This window comes from Callospermophilus lateralis, chromosome 2, assembly GCF_048772815.1.
Source record: "Callospermophilus lateralis isolate mCalLat2 chromosome 2, mCalLat2.hap1, whole genome shotgun sequence".
In the NCBI taxonomy this organism is placed as follows: Eukaryota; Metazoa; Chordata; class Mammalia; order Rodentia; family Sciuridae; genus Callospermophilus; species Callospermophilus lateralis.
In genome coordinates this window covers 145,983,714-146,001,685 of record NC_135306.1, presented here as the reverse complement: position 1 = coordinate 146,001,685, position 17,972 = coordinate 145,983,714, and the positions used below count along the sequence as shown (strand labels likewise).

General features: G+C 38.4%; 1 protein-coding gene and 1 pseudogene across 1 annotated transcript in view; both read right to left on the bottom strand.

The window, feature by feature from the left end:
• The window catches only part of Gab2 (GRB2 associated binding protein 2), a 181,312-nt gene that overhangs the window by 136,717 nt on the left and 26,623 nt on the right, over positions 1–17,972 (bottom strand). The window lies entirely within an intron of this gene.
• LOC143392104 (non-histone chromosomal protein HMG-14 pseudogene) lies at positions 7,138–7,483 on the bottom strand (annotated as a pseudogene).

Here is a 17,972-nt window from a genome sequence, read left to right as displayed (position 1 = left end):
GTTTTAGTCAAGTTGTTCTACTTTACTAATCATCCATCTCTTAATGTGTAAGATAAGGATCTATTCAAGGAGGGTAAGGCAGGAGGGTTGTGAGTTCAAAGCTAGCCGCAGCAACTTAGCAAGTCCCAAGCAACTCAGTGAGACCCTATCTCTAAATAAAATACCAAAAAGGGCTGGGGATATGGTTCAGTGGTTAAGTGCCCCTGGGTTAAATCCTTAGTACCAAAAAAAGAAAAAGAAAACCTATAATGTGGTGGGTTGTGCTGAATGCTAAAAAGTACAAAGATGAATTTTTAAAAATTCCTCTCCCCAAGGTTCTGATATTCTAGTGGAGTTGTAGAGAGATCATATATAACTGTTAATACAAGGAGATAAGTTCCATAACAAAAGGAGACACATAGTACTAGAGAAGTTACAAAGGTGATACCCTTTATCTTTTAGTGGGTGACATACCAGGGAACTAAGAACTAAGAAAGAACATGCTGCGGTTTTTAACATTCTAAACATAAAATAAGGCATGGGGGTAGGAAGGAAAACAAATATTAGAATGCAGTTTCTAGGTTGAATCTTCAAAACAAGAACAGCATCGTCTATTTAACTGTTGTATTAATTACAGCATGTAATGAAAACTCTATTTCACATATCTAGGGACATTTGCAACAAAGGAAAGCCCATGAACTGTATACTCTGGAATGTTTGGGTATTTGAATTCAGTTACTACTACTACAAAATATTCTCAGTCCATTTTCTGAACATTTTGAAAGCAAAGGCACAACTATTCAATCTCTCTTTTTGGGTGGCAATGGGGATAAAACCAAGGGGCACTGAACTCTTTTAATTAATTTTTTTAAGACAAGGTCTTGCTAAGTCACCCAGACTGGCGTCGAACTTGCGATCCTTCTGCCTCAGCCTCCTGAGTTGCTAGGATTGGAGGCATGTGTTGCAGTACCTGGCTATGACTATTCACTTTCATTTTGAAGTAATTGTTCACATGGCTGAAATACTTGTTTTAAATTGTTTAACATGAAAAGTCATTTAGTATATAGCAAACACATAGTAAAATTACAGAGACATACAAAAGTCAGACTACAATTACTGAAGAACTTAACAGAAGCATAATTTCCAATATGCTCATTGATACAGAGGCAAAATCTCAAGATTTATCAATTACAAATGAGTTTCAGATCCAATTCAAGAATCAGGTACTACTCTGAAGTGAATTAGAGAGGGTCAGAGAAGGGTCTCCAAAACTGGGTGACCCAAAACTTATCAAGTTTACATAGTCATTGGTAAACCTTCCATTTCCCTCTTTGCCCCACTGACTGATATGTGTCAAACAGATTACTCTTCAGGTTCTCTGTAGGGGCCTTGTAACACTGAACTTCTGCCAAGTTGCCCCACATCTCACTGAGGAAATCATATTCCATTTTATCCTGAAGCTGCACACACAGGCTTTCTATGGCTTCTGGTCCCTGCCTCAAATATGCAGACCCTCCCACTATACGTATCAGCCTTCTAACAAATCAGCTTCAGTACCTCAGAGATGGAAACTCTACATTCCAGACTCATTCATGGCCCATTGTGATAGAGGGAAACTGATTTAAACTCTATGTTTAAAATATGGGGAAATGTTGATCAAATATTGTAAAGATTATCTTAGATTGAGTTGCTGTCAAATATCGAGTTGTTGATCAAATATTGTAAAGAGACTGTTTTCCCCTTACAACTGTGCTCCCAAGTCCATAAGTAGTAGTTTGTTTCTGCCTTTGGTTATAGTATAATGGGGTTTGCTCCTTTGCTCTGGATGTGAATCCAAGCAACACAATGAAGATTCCTCAAGCAAAAAGTCTTCCTGGTTTGTCAGTAAGCAGAGGAGTCTATTAATATGAGTCTGCTACTCATATTATTATTATTATGAGGGCACACCTGTAATCCCAGTAACTTGGGAGGCCCAGGCAGGAAAATCACAAGTTTGAGGCTGGCCTGGGTGATTTAGCAAGGTCCTAAGCCACTTAGTGAGGCCTTGTCTCCAGATAAAAAAATAAGCCAGGCATCATGGCACATGCCTGTAATCCCAGTGTCTCAGGAGGCTAAGGCAGGAAAATCGTGAGTCAAGGCCAGCCTCAGCAACTTAGCGAGTCCCTAAGCAACTCAGTGACACCCTGTCTCAAAATAAAATATAAAAAAGGCCTGGAAATGTGGCTTTAGTGTCCCTGGCCTTAATATCTGGTACCAAAATAATTAAATAAAATAAAAAAGGCTGGGGATGTAGCTTAATGGTAAAGAGTCCTTAAGTTAAATACCCAGTACTACTACTACTACTACTATTGCACCACTGCTATTACTACCACTAGCACTAATTCTAATAAAGAAATTAAATGGATATACTACTTTCTATGTACTAGATACTGTTCTAAGCACTTTATATATTAAATTTCTTTCAATTCTCACAATAACTCCTATGAGCTAGGTTCTATCATGAGCCTCTCTAAGGACAAATAAACTGAGACACGGAATATACTGTATAGTTAGTAAATAGTAGGGTTCAGATAAAGAATAACAGCTCATATTCTATTTTTTTTTTCATTTTTAAGTAAAAAGTCATGTTTAGAAGTGTGTTCTAAAGTTTTAGGTCAATCACAAGTATTTTTGTTTAAAAGAACACTTCCTTTGTCTACTGTGGGATGAGAACAGGTTTGGAGCAGGTTTCAGATTCTAATCTAGGCTTGTGATGGGGAGACGGCGGGGAGTGACTAGGGAGGTATCTTAGATTGAGTTGCTGTCATCAATTGCCATAGACTGGGTGGCTTCATCCACATACATCCATTGTTCTCAGCTCTGGTGGCTTAAAAGTCAGGATCAAGGGGGCACCAGATCTCATTTACAGATGGCTGCCTTCTTGTTGTTTCCTACATGGTGAGAACAGAGAGGAAGCAAATTCTTGGGTCTCTTCTTATAAGGACACTAATGGCAACCTGAGGGCTCCACCCTGGTGACCCAATTACCTCATAAAGGCCCTGCCTCCAAATATTATCACATTGGGGATTAGGGTTTCAGCATGAGAATCTTGGATGGGACACAAAATGGGAGTTCACAGAAGGGAGTAAGGGGGCTTGTCATGTTAACCAGATATGTTTAGCCCAATTATTTTTTTTTAATTTTTTTATTTGTTAATAGACCTTTATTATATGTGGTGCTGAGAATTGAACCCAGTGCTGCACACATGCCAGGCAAGTGTGCTACTGATGAGCCTCAGCACCAGCCCAATTATTTATTTAGTTAGTTGTAGTTGGACACAATACCTTTATTTTATTTATTTTTTTGTGGTGTTGAGGATCGAACCCAGTGCCTCTAACATGCTAGGCGAGTGCTCTATCGCTGAGCCCTATCCCCAGCCCCTAGCCCAATTATTTTTGAAGACCATAGTACAGCAGAAGCCCAGTAGGCTTTGGAGAAAAGTAGACCCAGCTTCAGCTCCCAGCTCTATTACTTCTATGGTCCTGGGCTAGTTTCTTAGGCTAAGCTTGTTTCTGGCTGAAATGGGCATATTAACTACCTCACAGTATTATAATAAATATTAAATAAGGGATAATAGGTGGATGCATGGGAATTTTATTTACTACATAGTAAATACACAATGAAATTCTCATTTTTTTCTCTTCCCCTGTTAATCTTATTTTCCCTTCCCCCATCCCATTAGAGAGATAAGGAGAAACAATCTGCTTAGGACAAAAAGCAATACTAAGTAACTATGGACAAGAGTTTTACTACTCAGCACCATTTCCCTTCCTCTTGGGGGAAATTGCTTTTAGGGTGGGGCTGCCCTCAGACCACCGCACACGTACTCTGGCAGTGTCAGGTGGAGCACATGTAGTCCTAGGCTGACTACTAGGGTTCTCCAGTGTCTAGGTCATACTGATTAGTTCTGGGGTAGAAGTATAACCCAAGCTGTGTGTCCTACCCTAGGATTTAAATTTGGAGTTGCAAGAGAAGGAACCTTGTCTTTTGGGTCAGAGACTGGAGGCTAAGGGTGACCTCTTCTATCTCTGGAGAAAGCTTGTCTACACAAGAAAAGAAAGCCAATTACAGATAAGCAAAAGAGACACAAAAAGAACTCTGGGGACACTGAAATATGATTGTGTGCCCAAGGCCATCAGAGTTGCCCCAATAACTAAAACTCTTCCTTCAATTTTCTGAGCTTTTATTCTGGGGTGGAAGTATCATTCCAATACATTTCTGTTTCTTGAGATATTCTGTGTATGTTTTGTCATTAGTAATTCAGAGTCTTTAAAACTTCATTTATATTTTATTCCAGACTTTCTACAGGTACTTTGTAGTGAAGATCCCATTCAATCCTCAGAGCAGACCTAATGGAACGGCATAGCTTATCTTTTCCCTTCATCCAAACTGTTCATCTGTAATAGTATGAACCTCTTTATAAGCTCAGGGTGAGATCATAAAATTGATCATCATTTTTTATATTAACCAAATCACGGCAGAATAAAGATCTACATCCACACATCACACCAACTAGTATACATTCAGGCTGTACCTGCTTAGGTTACATATCCAATCCAAATAATCAATCCCAGGAGAATGGAATGTGCTCCCTGGCCACACTGGATGTATATGGTAGATGGAGCCAGCTTCCTCAGACCCACACAGCTGTCTTAACAGAAATTAAGGTGATGCTAGGAGGGAGGAAGAGGGGATGCTTCAGGGGAGACCATCAGTAAATGCTCACTACATACAAGAAAAATCAGAATGAATAAGTTTTTAAGACTGTCTATTCCACATTATGTGCAACCACAAGAATGGAATCCTAATCAGAGTAACTTATACTCCATGTATGTATAATATGTCAAAATACACTCTACTATCATGTATATCTAAAAAGAACAAAAGGGGGAAAAAAGACTATTCAGATTTCTCAACCATCTACTCCATAACTCCTCCTGTACACATTACTTCCAGTTGTAATTGCACATGTTTGTAGTCTAATTTGAGACTTGATCTCCACAGGCTTTAGTATTCTCCACAGGGAAGCTAGCTAGTTTATCACTGACTCTCCAAACACTTATCCTGAGTACCAAATTAAAGTGCTGATATGGCAAGATCAAGAGATCCCAAGATACTTTCTAGAAGTTGCAACACTGAAGACCTGATTAAAAGCAAGTCTCTCTTGACTTAATTAAAATGTCTTTGGCCATCTCCTTGCCTTTGCATCCTCCTAGTTAACTGTAAACTCAAAATCACAGGGAAATAAGAAAGGTAAGGCTTTTCTTTAGAAAAAGGTTTTATCAACAAGTTGACAAACATAACAGATTTCCTACCGGCTGATAACAGTGAGAAGTGAATTTTTACAAAAATTTCTCTTAATTCAATGAGAAGTTGCCTAGCTCTAGACTGGGACTCTGGCAACCTGGGTTTTGAGTTGAATGGAGAGTCACTGTTTACCATCATGGTAAAAGATGACCTACCTCTCATAATGCCACCATCTTGAACAAGACCAATCTTTTGAACCCCACTTCCTAACATAAAAACAACCTTCCTCTTTAGATTCATAAGAGAATTAAACAAAGTGTGGCTGGGGCCTACATGTATTACTTGAATATTTGAAAAGAATATGACTTCTGCAACTGCAAAATACAGTGCCTATTTGAGTTGTTTCTAGTTTTTGATTACTGTGAATAAACATGCTATAAACATTAGTATACAAGCCTTTTTTCCCTTTTTACAAATTTGAGGTAGGGCTGGGGTTGTGGCTCAGTGGTAGAGCGCTCACCCAGCATGCATGAGACACTGGGTTGGATCCTCAGTACCACATAAAAGTAAAATAAAGATATTGTGTTAACCTAAAAGACAAATATTTTTTAAAAATTTGTGGTATACATATTTATGATAAAAGGCACACAGTGTAATTTTAGGTGTTCAGATAGGGGGTTCTGAGAACTGTAGACACCCATATTACACTACCGACAACAAGATGCCAAATATTTTTTAATACTTATTTTTTAGTTATAGGTGGACACAATGTCTTTATTTTATATTTATGTGGTGCTGAGGATCGAACCCAGTGCCTCACGCATGCTAGGCGAACGCTCTACCTCTGAGCCATAATCCCAGCCCCAAGATGCCAAATATTTCTAACACCCTGTTGAAAGTTCCCTTCTGCTCCTTTTTAAGGAAAAAAAAAAAATCATACGATCAAGTGATTTGTCTCCATTAGTCTTCATAACTGAGATTTTATTGGCTATATTGAGACATTTCACTTTGTACATAATTCTTAACACATGTACCATAAATCTAAAAAGACTTATACTAGCCAGGAGCGGTGGTGCATGCCTATAATCCCAGTGGCTCTGGAGACTGAGACAGGAGAATCACTAGTTCAAAGACAGCCTCAGCAATGGCGAGGTACTAAGCAACTCCGTGAGACCCTGACTCTAAATAAAATACAAAATAGGGCTGAGGATGTGGCTTAGTGGTCAAATGCCCACAAATTCAATTCCCGGTACCAAAAAAAAAAAAAGACTTATACTGATTCTTTTCAGTTATTCCAATGACTTTCCAGCTTTGAATTTGGAGGCAAATTATCCTTAAGAGAATAGTGAATACCACTATCTTTGAATGCTGCTGTTATTTAGGTCTCATTAATTGATAACTTTGTCATACATACTACAACTCAAATTTTCCATCTTTCACATCACATTAAAAAAATTATTAGGAAAACTAGATTCCTATGACCGAAGATGTTACAGAGTACACATAATTTGACAGCAGTAATCCAGGAGTGGTCTTCTTTAGGAAACCACTATTAAAAATTCTATAGGAAATTCTATTAAAAAACACAGGAATATAAGTAATTTAAAATGTTCAAGACGTTAAAAGCAGGACTGTGACTCCAAACTGCCATTTAATATGCTTTGTATTGTAGGATATAAAACTAACTCCCCGCTTATGAAGTGTTAAGACATGGTCCAAGCTGCCCATAATTCAATATCCCACTATTTTATGGTTGTATCCCAAACTAAACAACTGGCAAATGATTTCACTTCTTAAAAAAAGGCACTTACACTTAAAAAAAAAATGGGAGGAGGTGGGATTCCCTCTTTTTTAGAGATGTTTTTAGAGCTACTAAAAAAACTTGCTTTTACAAAATAGTTGATAAAAAAGACATGGCATATTATTAACAGACTTGGCTTCTTTCTCTTCTGCTTCATTAGAGGCTGGACTCTCCTCATTTTCAAATTCTTCATTTTCTGCAGGTAAATCTTCTTTTGTTTCTTGGTTAGCCACTTCAGCCTGTTTTCCCTTTGCTATCCTTTTCTCTTTTGTTTGAATATTTTTGTCTGAGTATTTAGCCTTGCCCACTACCTTCCTGGGCTTGGTGTTTGACGTGTCAGGAGCAGGTTTAGCTGACAACCTGGCCAACCTCCTCTTGGGCTCCTCTTTCACTCGAGCTGACCTTTCTTTTGGGCATCCTGGTGGGCACTGGAGCCTTCCAAAGCTGTGCTGCCTGACTGCTGCTGCTCTCCATTGTTCTCTTAATTCAATGAATTGCACTGTTTCCAAATGTTAATCCTTGCATTCCTTATATAAATACCTTGGTCATGACACTGGCAGAGTCAGACTTCAAACACAGAATGCAAGGTTCTGCTGCCTCCCCCCACCCCAATAAGAATAACTGGTATAAAAGTAGATGAGGGGAAATGGGATGGATGGCCCTAAAAAGACAGAGTTGCATGGATAATATAACACAATTTCCCAAACCTGTAAGCCAGATCTTTAAAAGCTGTTGATAACTCAGTTCCAGCCTTCCTTCTCACAGTCATTCTCTGATATCATTATAGTTTATTTGAAATAACTCTGTATCCACAGAGGTACACACTATTGACGTACTTTTCTGGGGTACTTCTTATATTAGGGGTTGTTTGGTAACACAGTTTCTCAGCTTTAAAATATATATATGAGTTCTGGGGGTGTAGACAGCTTGCTTAGGATATAGTATGTGTGAAGTCCTGGGTCCCATCCCTATCAATGCATTTAAAAAAATTTGTTTTCATATTTAAAAAGAATTTTTCACTGGACATAGTCTAAGATGATGCACCACTTTACTGTATCACAGCTTATATTCTTTTTTTTTTTTTTTTTTTTTTTTTAGAGAGAGTGAGAGAGGAGAGAGAGAGAGAATTTTTTAATATTTATTTTTTAGTTATCGGCGGACACAACATCTTTGTTTGTACGTGGTGCTGAGAATCGAACCCGGGCCTCACGCATGCCAGGCAACCGCGCTACCACTTGAGCCACATCCCCAGCCCACAGCTTATATTCTCTATGCCTTCTTTCTTCACTTGAGAAATAAAGACAATGATATGCTTATCCTGTTAGGCTGTTCTGAGGATATGAAATAAAATTAATGTCTTGGTATCACGCCTCATACCTAGCAAGTATGTACGGAGCATGAAGAAAAATGCATTCCTACAATGATGAGACTGTGTTAGGCAGAAGTACGTAGGATGACAGCCACAGTTCCTGGTCTCAAGGCGCCTGTAGTATTTCTTATATTCTGAATTGTCTGGTAACACATTCTCAGTTTTAAAAAAAATGACAATTTTATTTTGCCTTTATATTTAAGAAAAAAAGAGAAATTTTCACTGGGTATAGAAAGATAATAATTTTTTTTCCTTTTAGGACTGTAGAGATGTCACTACATCATCTTATAGTCTCCATTATTTCAGATAAAAGCAGCTATGACCTTGGAAGAAACTGTGTGTGTGTGTGTGTGTGTGTGTGTGTGTGTGTGTGTGTGTTCCTTCTCTAAATACTTTGAAGATATTTTCTGTATCTTTATTTTTAGCACCTTGATGATAATGAGCTTTGGTATGTTTTTGTGTTGATCCTATTTGAAATTAACTGAAATTCCAAGATCTGTGGGTTGCTATTTATGATAAAATTTGGAATAATTTAGTTAATATTTCTTCAAATACTTTTCTCCCTTTCCCCTACCCCTTCTGGAACTCCACTACAAGTTAGATTTCCTGACACTAGTCCATAAATCACTGAGCTTTGGTGTTTTTTCCTCCCAATCTTTTTCTCTGTTCTTTGGTTTGAATGATTTATCTTGGTCTATCATATTCCCTCATTCTGTCTTCTATTCTTCTCACCAATTAGTTTACTGAATACTATAACTTTTAATTCCTAAGTTTCTATTGTTTTACAGCCCTCAATTTCCAAATCTCTTCAGAAATTCCCCATCTGTTCACCTATTACATCCATTTTTTTTTTTAACTGTAGACCCTAACGTGTTTATCATAGTTTTTAAAAGTCTTTGCTAATTTCAACATGTGGGTTGTTAGAGGGTCTCTAAAAACTGATTTTTCTCTTGCATATAAAAAGACATACTGGAAAAGATTCATTTAAAAAAATGTTTTTGTGGTACTGAGGCTTGAACCCAGGGGCTCTACCACTGCATTATATTCTAGTCCTTATTTATCTATTTCTTTCTTTCTTTATTTTGAGGCTAGCTTATGCAATTTAGCAAGGATCTTGTTGAACTGCAGGGGCTATCCTCAAGTTATGATCCTTCTGCCTCCACCTTGAAAGTCACTGGGATTATAGATGTGTGACACTGGGCCCAGCTGGAAGTGCTTCTTCAAATGTTGAGCATGATACATCGAGGAGATTCTGGTCCTGTTATCTTTCTCTGCAGAGTGATTTCTGTTTTAGCAGGCATTTTCTGAAGGATAACTTTGAATTTATGGAGGATTAATCTATAGCTTTCTTGAAACAGATCTATTTTGGTATGGTGTCCAGTCCTATGGTATTCCCTAAGTGTGGGGACACAATTTTTTATTCTAGGTTGTACTCCTCTAGATTTCAATGGAAAGTTCAAGGTGTTGACCAAGCTGTTCTAATTTGGCAGGTCTCAAACTGCAACATGTCTCCTGGTGGTGGGTAGCAGCTGAAAGTTCAGCAGTTTCTCCTTCCTTGTTTCCTCCTTGGGTCCTGAAAGTCTTACTCATCAGAGTACAAGGGTCAACTAAATCTTTTTGTTCTTGCAGTGCTAGGGACTGAGCCTTGAACCCAGGGCCTTGTGCATACCATACAAGTAGCTGTACCATTATCAGTTGTGTTTAGTCACAGATTTTTTGTTGTTCCCCACTTCCAGGATTTTTCTGTTCAATTTCTAGTTGCTCTGTAGATCTCAAACTCTTTAGGCCAAATGTACAACTTTCTGCTTGGCTTCTAATTACTACTGTTCCTTGTGTACACTGGAAGATACCTTCAGAAGGCAATATATAATACATATCTTTCCTGTATTTTAAAAATCAAAATTTCTCTAGTTTTTACCTACTTTGTCTGGTTGTTCTTTGGTGACTTCAGACACTTATTTTACATATTTTAAGTTTATAATTTTTTTTCCTGTACAAGATTTGATCTAATATAAGCTATTCTACTGTTACTGGAATTGAAAACTTCTCATACCTCAAAATTTGGGAGGAAAAACTCCAAAATCATGTAAGATAAATCACCTTTAGTTGAGACATGGATAAAAATAAAATAGTACAAGGAAAAGTGTTTGGGGTATTCATGCCTTTTTTTTTTCTTTCTCTCTCTCTTTGATATAAAGTGTATGCTGCCCAGCTGGCTTCAGACATATAATTCAACCCATATTTTATTTAATCATTTTAACATTTAATTTTTTCCTAATGTTATTTCACTCAGTCAATATGACATTTCTCAAAATGACCCGAGTTTTCTGTTCCCCTGTAATCTATGACTTCACCTCCTATCACAATCCCCATAGTGGGGCTATCCAAGTGCTCTGTGACTCAGAGCTTTTGTCCTAACAGTTCTTCTTGACATTCTTGTTCCAGAAGCCACATGGTTCTCCTCCTCTTTTCAGTTTCCACTTAAATGTCAAATTTTTAGAGGCCTTCCTTACCTAGCTTAAACTGTACCTTACACACATACACTTTCTACTCCTGCATTTCTTTCTCCATAGCATCTTATATTTTCTTATAGTCAGTCTTTCCCACAAAGGACTGTAAACTCCATGAAGACAGGGACTTTTGTTTTCATTCTATGGTGTATTCCTAGCATCTACTATAGCTAACTCTGACTTTGTGGGTGATCAGTAAAAAAAAAAAAAAAATTTTTTGGTAGTACTGAGATAGAACCCAGGGATGCCCTACCACTGAACTGCATCCCTAGCTGTTTTTGTATTTTTTTAATATTTATTTTTTAGTTATAGATGGATGCAATATCTTTATTTTATTTTTTATGGTGCTGAGGATCGAACCCAGTCCCTCACGCATGGTAGGTAAGCACTCTACCTCTGAGCCACAACCCAAGCCCTCTTTGTGTTTTTTTTTTTGAGTCAGGGTCTTGCTAAGTTACTGAGGCTGCCTTGAACTTATGATCCTCCTGCCTCAGGCTCCCAAACTGCTGGAATTATAGGTGTGCACAACATTTATTATTTAAATAACTCCTGCTAACTGATTTTAATTTGGCTTTCCATTCCTTCACCTCACCCACTAGAGTGGAAACACCAGTATCAGTTTCTTTGTCTTAGTGTCATTCCCACTGAATAATACATAACTTCATATATGGTAGGTGCTTACTAGATACTGTTATGAAGAAGCACTAGCTTTTATTATTCATTATAACATATAGGATTTTCCAAAGGCCAGAATCTTCTTTTCCTCTATTGCCTCGTTGGTGTAATCTATTGAGGCTATACACTAAGTAGGGGCATAAACATTGACTGAATTAGCTAAATATGATTAGATACAAGACAGTACTTAAATACTAAGTAATGATCAGGTAAATCTTATGATGTTTCCACTTTTGCTAGTGGCATTTATTATAGATGTCTTGCTATGCTATACTGCATTCTTGGTTCACTCTTTTAACTTCTGTGGTCATTTATCCTTCCAACCAACATGTGTATCTAATGTAGTGAAAGAAATTGGTGAACATGTGGGTTTCCAAGGCACTGACAGTATAAAATAGTAATGACATCTAAATTGGGAAGAGAGGATGGAAAACAAATTGGAATCAAAAGATTAGACAACAATAAAGACCAATGTAGAGGAAATAACAGAATTAAAGCAGAACTTGCTCTGTTTTTCACCTTTTTTATTGGTGCATTATAGTTGTACATAAATGATGAGATTTGTTGTTACATATCTGTAGATGCACACAATATAACAATATAATTTGGTCAATATCACTCCCCAATTGTTCTCCTCCTCTTTTCAGTTTCCACTCAAATGCCAGTTTTTCCCTCCCTCCCTCCCTCCCTCCCATCTCTTGGCCCTTTTTCTTTACTGACTTCCCTTTGATCTCTTTGAGATCTGACCCCACCTTTCTTTTACTTTTTCCTCTCTAGCATATGCATATGAGAAAAAAACATACCATCCTTACCTTCTGAGTTTGACTTACTTCGCTGAATATAATGACCTCTAGATTCATCCTTTTTCCTGCAAATGACAATTACATTTTTCTTTATGGTTGAATAAAACTCCATTGTGTATATATACTGCATTTTCTTTATCCATTCGTCCATTGATGGACACCTAGGCTGGTTCCATAGTTTGGCTATTGTGAACTGTGCTGCTATAAACATGGATATGCATATCACTACAGCATGATGATTTAAATTCTTTAGGACAAATACTGAGGGTGTGTGATAGCTGGGTCCTATGGTGGTTCCATGCCTAATCTTTGGAGGAACCTCCTTCTGATTTCCATAGTGCTGTACCAATGTACAATCCCACCAACAGTATAATAGTGTTCTAAAGCAGAACTTTCTAAAGATCTTGAATTCTAAATAGCAGAGAGGTGGTGTTTTACTTTAGATTCCAAATAAGGAAGCTGGCCCAGTGGTACACACCTACAATCCCAGTGACTCAGGTGGCTGAAGCAGGAGGATTGTCAGCTGAAAACCAGCCTCAGCAACTTAGGCCCTAAAAACTCAGCAAGATCCTATCTCAAAAAAATTAAAAGGGGGCTGGGGTTGTGGCTCAGTGGCAGAGTGCTTGCCTAGCATGCATGAGGCACTAGGTTCGATCCTCAGCACCACACAGAAGTAAAATAAAGATATTGTGTCCATGTAAAACTAAAAAATAAATATTAAAAAAATTAAAAGGGTGGGGATGTGGATCTATGGTTAAACACTCCTGGGTTCAATCCCCAGTACTGCCCCCCCAAATGAGATTGCAAATAAAGAATTTGGGTTAAAAAAAGAGATAAAGCAAATCATTAAAATAACAGAAGTATGGGGCTGGTGATGTGGCTCAAGCGGTAGCATGCTCGCCTGGCATGCGTGCGGCCCGGGTTCGATCCTCAGCACCATATACAAACAAAGATATTATGTCCGCCGAAAACTGAAAAATAAATATTAAAAAATTCTCTCTCTCTCTCAAAAAAAAAAAAACTTTCTTTAGAAAAAATAATAAAATAATAGAAGTAGGTGAATTCCAAACCATGGGAGGAAGAGGAAAAAAAAACAGATAAATCTAATTGAAGGGGAGAAAGCAGGATAAATAGCATGAAACAAGATGGTAGGAATATACCTAAATTTGTAAATAATCACAGAAGTTTGGGGGATATTGCTAAATAAAGTGGCTGAGGAGGCTCTCCACAAGATTCTGACATTTTATTACAACAGCAATCACTTCTGGGGGCCGGTACTGGGGACTGAACTCAGGGGCACTCAACCACTGAGCCACATCCCCAGCCCTATTTTGTATCTTATTTAGAGACAGGGTCTCACTGTGTTGTTTAGTGCCTTATCATTGCTGAGGCTAGCTTTGAACTCATGATCCTGCCTCAGCTGCCCAAGCCATGGAATTACAGTGTGTGCCGTAAGACCCAGCAAACAGCAATAACTTTTACAGAGGGTCACTACATCATGCTAAGCACCATTTTAGATGCTTTATATGTATGAATTACTTAATTCTCACAGCAGTCTAATGAAAGAGACATTGTTACCCTATATAAAAAAATCAGAATACAAAGTAACATGAGCTGGCACTGGGACGCACCTGTAGTTCCAGCAGCTCAGAAGGCTGAGGCAGGAGGATTGCAAGTTGAAAGCCAGGCTCAGCAACTTAGCAAGGGCTAAAGCAATTTAGTTAGACCCTGTTTGAAAATAAAATTGGTCAGGGATGTGGCTCAGTGGTAAAATGCCTCTAGGTTCCATCCCCAGGATCAAAAATAAAAAAAATAAAGAAGTAACAAGTTCAAAGCCACAGAGCCAATAAGTGGTAGAGCTAATTCAGAGTCCATGCTCATAGCTACCTATGTTGTTTGAAGGAACTAGCTGATATCAGAAGGATGAGAGGAAGCCAGATATGTGGAAGTTGTGGGGGAGGTGATATATTCTAGACAGAAAGAAAAGCAAGCACAAAGGCCTTAAGTGAGGAAGAACTTGGGTCTTTTGAAGAACAGAAGAGCCAGTGTGGCTCAACGGTAGTTGACCATCAAAGAGTGGTATGAGAATGAATTTGGGAGGCACTACAGGCCTCATCAAGTAGTTTATTGGATTATTTATGGTGAATCAGGGGCTGAACTAAATGCCTTATACTGACCCTACATTATATAATTTCTTAATACAAGAGTCCTTTAATATGTATTATTTCCCTCCCCACTTTGTAGTTGTGGAAAGTGAGGCTTAAAGAGACTAAGTAAATTTGCTTATGATACATACCAATTAAGTAGAAGAGCCAGGGTTCAAACCAGGTGGGCATGACTCTAAATCTCAGGCCACAACCACACATGGCATTGAGTCAAGCTAAAAATAATCATTACCCAAGAACAGCCTCCACCTTCCTAGAGGCACGTGGCTATAAAAAGAAGATGCACCTAAGTGTCTGAGTGATTCTGCTGAGGAATGCAGCTTGGAGAGAAATGTTCCATGCTGTGGGATCTTAAATCAGGACTACCTTGTCTTTGTGCTTGGCTTTGTCCCAGAAAATTAGTTTCTTTTTACTTCTTGTCTGTGTTGTGTTTAGTCCTTTGGCTCTGAAAATGAATCTACATTTTAGACTTGTGTCAATATGTTTGTTATCATTTGTTTTTGCTGAGAAAGACTCTTTTCAGGTCCTCAACTGAGCCCTGGTATCCTGTGTTGGCCTGTATCTTCTTTCTGTGAATTGGGAAAAAGTACAGTCTCGCAATAAAGGATCCTGGTAAAAAGGGACAAGGAAGAGAGTAAAGTAACAATGGAGAAAGACGCGATCCCCGATAAAGAATTATACTTCATGTCCAGGGATGCAGAGAAAAGGAAAGATGGCTACAGAAACAGCTTATTCTGAAAAAGCCTCTTGCAAGAGCTAAGCCTATGCCTGGACTAAGGAATAGGAAAGAAGAGGCTCTTCTCTGAATCGTGCTTTTCAGGGACTTTGTCTTGACTTCTTCCATCTTTTCCTAGCTCTGCTAGGAAATACTGATAGAGTCAACCAGGTATCCCCTGGTGATATAGAAGCCCTTAGACATGTATGACAAGGAGCATACTACGGTAGCCTCCTCAGTGAGTGGATGGGCCCTGATATACCCCATTTCTTCAGGTCAGAGGTCCATCCAACTATGGATATGGAATGCCACTTTTCCTGCTATATTTTGCTTATAATAACTTCCCTACTATATTTTTAGTATTAGTAATAAACATTCACACCAGATGAATAAAGCCTGCACATTAATCTCATTTCAGAAAGCTAACAACCCTAGGAAAACATAAAGCATGCCCAATCTTTGATAGATAGTACTGGGGCCACAATTATTCTGACATCCTACAACATCTAGAAATACTTAAATAAAAACACACATCCAGCAATCAGAGAGATAACTCTCCCAGGATTGCAAGGGAAGAGGCAATAGTGACCGTCTTCTCGGAGACCACTATTCACATTCCTGTATCCATGCTTCCGGTAAAACCAGTAGAGCAGACGTGCAGAACAATGGAAAGAGCTGAAGTCCCAAGGGACTTTGTTGCTGAGCAGCTATGACACTATGAAAAAATTGGGCTCTTTGAGCCTCAAGTTTATATTAAATAGTCCTCTTCAGAAGCTGATTCTGTATAGGGGAGGGAAGATTAATAGGTGCCAAGCACTATTCTAAGTATTTTGTAGTTATTCTTCTCAACTACTCTATAAAGCTAGTATTATTATCTCAATTTTACAGATTCAGAGATGTGAAGAAACTTAACCAAAGTCACAAAGCTTTTAAGTGGAGGAGCTAGGACTGGAAGCTAAGCGGTCTAGTTCCAGGAACCATACTCCTTACTTTTAAATTCTGGTCCTGATAATTTTACCCCTGTGTGACCTTCTGCAGGCCATTATATTTAATTTAAGCCAGGCATCAAGCCAGGCATGTTGGTCCACATCTGTAATCCCAGTAACTCAGGGATTCCAGGCCATCTTGGGCAGTTTAGTGGACCCTGTCTCAAAAAATACAAAGGACTGGGGATGTAACTCAGTGTTAGAGTGCCCCAGGGTTCAATCCCCAGTACCTCAAATAAATAAATAAACAAAAATTTTAGCATCAAAATGAGAAAGTTTTGGCTGGGCATGGTGGCACATGCCTGTAATCCCAGGACCTCAGGGGGCTGATGTAGGAGGATTGAGGATTGAGGATTGGGAGTTCAAAGCCAGCCTCAGCAAAAAGGGAGGCACTAAGCAACTCAGTGAGACCCTGTCTCTAAATAAAATACAAAATAGGACTGGGGATGTGGCTCAGTGGTTGAGTGCCCCTGAGTTCAATCCCCAGTAACCCTCACCCTGCCCAGAAAAAAAAAAAAAGAAAGAGAGAAAGCTTCTTACTATTAACAGCACCTTCTGTTAAACTGTAGTCAGGACACACCCATCATTGCCTGCATGAGGATTCACCTGACTATCATCTGATGGTGTGACTAAATAAATACAATCTGAACAAATAATTCAAAGGCCATTTTGGGAAGAAATATGAACATTTTTGTTAAAATCTTCTAGTCAGGGGGCTGGGGTTGTGGCTCAGCAGTAGAGTGCTTGCCTCACTTATGCGGGGCCCTGGGTTCAATCCTCAGCACCACATATAAATCAATAAAATAAAGGTATTGTGTCCAGCTACAACTAAAACATAAATATTAAAAAAAATCTTCTAGTCAGCCAGGTGTAATGGCACATACCTGTAATCCCAGCAGCTCCAGAGGCTGAGGCAGGAGGATTGCAAGCTCAAAGCCAGCCTTAGCAATTTAGCAGCCCTAAGCAAATTAGTGAGACCCTGTCTCAAAATAAAATATGGTCATGGCTCAGTGGTAGCACGCTTGCCTAGCATGTGTAAAGCACTGGGTTCGGTCCTCAGCACCACAAATAAATAAATAAATAAATGTATTGTGTCCAAAAGAATAAATAAACAAAAGAAATAAAAAGGACTGGGGGGAGGGAAGGGGGGATAGTAGAGGATAGAAAAGGTAGCAGAATACAACAGTTACTAATAGGGCATTATGTAAAAATGTGGATGTGTAACCGATGTGATTCTGCAATCTGTATTTGGGGTAAAAATGGGAGTTCATAACCCACTTGAATCTAATGTATGAAATATGATATGTCAAGAGCTTTGTAATGTTTTGAACAACCAATAAAAAAAAACATAAAAAAAAAAAAAGGACTGGGGATATGGTTCAGTGGTTGACCACTCCTGGGTTCAATCACCAGTACCAAAAAAAAAAAAAAAAAAATCTTAAAGAGTACCAGTATTGGAATTCACAGAATGTTTCATTGACTCGGAAAAAAAATTTGAAGACAACGATGAGGCATTTTTAAGAAATGTTGTACTATCAATGCTCCTGAAGGCAATAGGATGGTTGTTACATAAATAAATATGATGAGTCAAAATGATTCAAAGTTGGAATTGAATATGAAGGGGTTTTAGGAATCCTTTATCAGTAAATTTTATTTACATTTTCCCTTTTATGCATGCAAAAA